Source organism: Xylocopa sonorina, unplaced genomic scaffold, assembly GCF_050948175.1.
Source record: "Xylocopa sonorina isolate GNS202 unplaced genomic scaffold, iyXylSono1_principal scaffold0031, whole genome shotgun sequence".
Taxonomy (NCBI): domain Eukaryota; kingdom Metazoa; phylum Arthropoda; class Insecta; order Hymenoptera; family Apidae; genus Xylocopa; species Xylocopa sonorina.
Window position 1 is genome coordinate 968,628 of NW_027490102.1, and position 3,591 is coordinate 972,218.

Here is a 3,591-nt window from a genome sequence, read left to right on the forward strand (position 1 = left end):
TTAAACGCGATGTCGCATTTCACTTCTATGTTTCATGATAAGATATAATATTCATTGCGAAGTGCCATGTATTCCTCGTATTCACTTCAAAAGAATGTAAATGCGATACTTCCTTGCTAGGAAATAGCGTTTGCAGATGTCTACGTATCGATGCAATAGAGTTCTATTGTTTCGTAAAACGCGATATCCCATCTCATTCCTATGTTTCATGATAAGATGTAATATTCAATGCAAAGTATCATGATTACCGCGTATTCACTTCCAATGAATGTAAATGCGACACTTCCTTGCCAGGTAATAGCATTTCCAGATGTCTGCGTATCGAAGCAATAGAGTTCTAATGCTTCTTAAACGCGATATCGCATTTCACTTCTATGTTTCATGATAAGATGTAATATTCATTGCGAAATATCTTGTATACCTCGCATATGCTTGAAATGAATGTAAATGCGATACCTTCTTTGCTGTTAAATAGAGTTTGCAGATGTCTTCGTATCGAGGCAATAGAGTTCTAATGCTTCTCAAAACGCGATATCGCATCTCATTTCCATCTTTCATGATAAGATATAATAATCAATGCGAAGTGTCATGTATACCTAGTATTCACTTCACAAGAATGTAAATACGACACTTCCTTGCTAGGAAATAACGTTTGCAGATGTCTACGTATTGATGCAATAGAGTTCCATTGTTTCTTAAAACGCGATGTCGCATTTCACTTCTGTGTTTCATGATAAGATATAATATTCATTGCGAAATATCTTGTATACCTCGCATATGCTTGAAATGAATGTAAATGCGATACCTTCTTTGCTGTTAAATAGAGTTTGCAGATGTCTTCGTATCGAAGCAATAGAGTTCTAATGCTACTCAAAACGCGGTATCGCATCTCATTTCCATCTTTCATGATAAGATATAATAATCATTGCGAAGTGTCATGTATACCTAGTATTCACTTCACAAGAATGTAAATGCGACACTTCCTTGCTAGGAAATAACGTTTGCAGATGTCTACGTATTGATCCAATAGAGTTCCATTGTTTCTTAAAACGCGATATCGCATTTCACTTCTATGTTTCATGATAAGATATAATATTCATTGTGAAATATCTTGTATACCTCGCATATGCTTGAAATGAATGTAAATGCGATACCTTCTTTGCTGTTAAATAGAGTTTGCAGATGTCTTCGTATCGAAGCAATAGAGTTCTAATGCTTCTCAAAACGCGGTATCGCATCTCATTTCCATCTTTCATGATAAGATATAATAATCATTGCGAAGTGTCATGTATTCCCCGTCCACGCTTCAAATGAATGTAATTGCGACACTTCCTTTCTAGGAAATTACGTTTCCAGATGTCTACGTATCGCAGCAATAGATTTCTAATGCTTCTTAAAACGCGATATCGCATCTCATTTCTATGTTTCATGATAAGATGTAATATTCATTGCGAAGTGTCATGTATACCTCGTATTCACTTCAAATGAATGTAAATGCGACATTACCTTTCTAGGAAATTACGTCTCCATATGTCTACGTATCGAAGCAATAGAGTTCTAATGCTTCTAAAACGCGATATCGTACCTCATTTCTATGTTTCATGATAAGATATAATATTCATTGCGAAGTGTCATGAGTACCTCGTATTCACTTCAAATGAATGTAAATGCGACACTACCTTTCTAGGAAATTACGTCTCCAGATGTCTACGTATTGAAGCAATAGAGTTCTAATGCTTCTCAAAACGCGATATCGCATCACATTTCTATGTTTCATGATAAGATGTAATATTCATTGCGAAGTGTCATGTATACCTCGTATTCACTTCAAATGAATGTAACTGCGACACTACCTTTCTAGGAAATTACGTCTCCAGATGTCTACGTATCGAAGCAATAGAGTTCTATTGTTTCGTAAAACGCGATATCGCATCTCATTCCTATGTTTCATGATAAGATGTAATATTCAATGCAAAGTATCATGATTACCGCGTATTCACTTCCAATGAATGTAAATGCGACACTTCCTTGCCAGGTAATAGCATTTCCAGATGTCTGCGTATCGAAGCAATAGAGTTCTAATGCTTCTTAAACGCGATATCGCATTTCACTTCTATGTTTCATGATAAGATGTAATATTCATTGCGAAATATCTTGTATACCTCGCATATGCTTGAAATGATTGTAAATGCGATACCTTCTTTGCTGTTAAATAGAGTTTGCAGATGTCTTCGTATCGAAGAAATAGAGTTCTAATGCTTCTCAAAACGCGATATCGCATCTCATTTACATCTTTCATGATAAGATATAATAATCATTGCGAAGTGTCATGTATACCTCGTATTCACTTCACAAGATTGTAAATGCGACACTTCCTTGCTAGGAAATAACGTTTGCAGATGTCTACGTATTGATGCAATAGAGTTCCATTGTTTCTTAAAACGCGATATCGCATTCCACTTCTATGTTTCATGATAAGATATAATATTCATTGCGAAGTGTAATGTATTCCGCGTCTACACTTCCAATGGATGTAAATGCGACACTTTCTTGCTAGGAAATAGCGTTTGCAGATGTCTACGTATCGTAGCAATAGAGTTCGAATGCTTCATAAAACGCGATATCGTACCTCATTTCCATGTTTCATGATAAGATGTAATATTCATCGCGAAGTGTCATGTATACCTCGTATTCACTTCAAAAGAATGTAAATGCGGCACTTCCTTGCTAGGTAATAGCGTTTGCAGATGTCTACGTATGGTTGCAATAGAGTTCCAATGCTTCTTAAAACGCGATATCGCATCTCATTTCTGTGTTTCAGGATAAGATATAATATTCATTGCGAAAGGTTATGTATTCCTCGTCCACGCTTCAAATGAAGGTAAATGCGACACTTCCTTTCTAGGAAATAGCGTTTGCAGTTGTCTACGTATCGTAGCAATAGAGTTCGAATGCTTCTTAAAACGCGATATCGCATCACATTTCTATGTTTCATGATAAGATACAATATTCAATGCGAAGTGTCATGTATACCTCGTATTCACTTCAAATGAATGTAAATGCGACACTTGCTTTCTAGGAAATTACGTTTCCAGATGTCTACGTATCGAAGCAATAGAGTTCTAATGCTTCTTAAAACGCGATATCGCATCACATTTCTATGTTTCATGATAAGATGTAATATTCATTGCGAAGTGTCATGTATACCTCGTATTCACTACAAATGAATGTACATGCGACACTTCCTTGCTAGGAAATAGCGTTTGCAGATGTCTACGTATCGAAGCAATAGATTTCTAATGCTTCTTAAAACGCGATATCGCATCACATTTCTATGTTTCATGACAAGATATAATATTCATTGCGAAGTGTCATGATTACCTCGTATTCACCTCAAATGAATGTAAATGCGACTCTCCCTTGCTAGGAAATAGCGTTTGTAGATGTCTACGTATCGCAGCATTAGAGTTCGAATGCTTCTCAAAACCCGATATCGCATCTCATTTCTATGTTTCATGACAAGATATAATATTCATTGTGAAGTGACATGTATACCTTGCATACGCTTGAAATGAATGTAAATGCGACTCT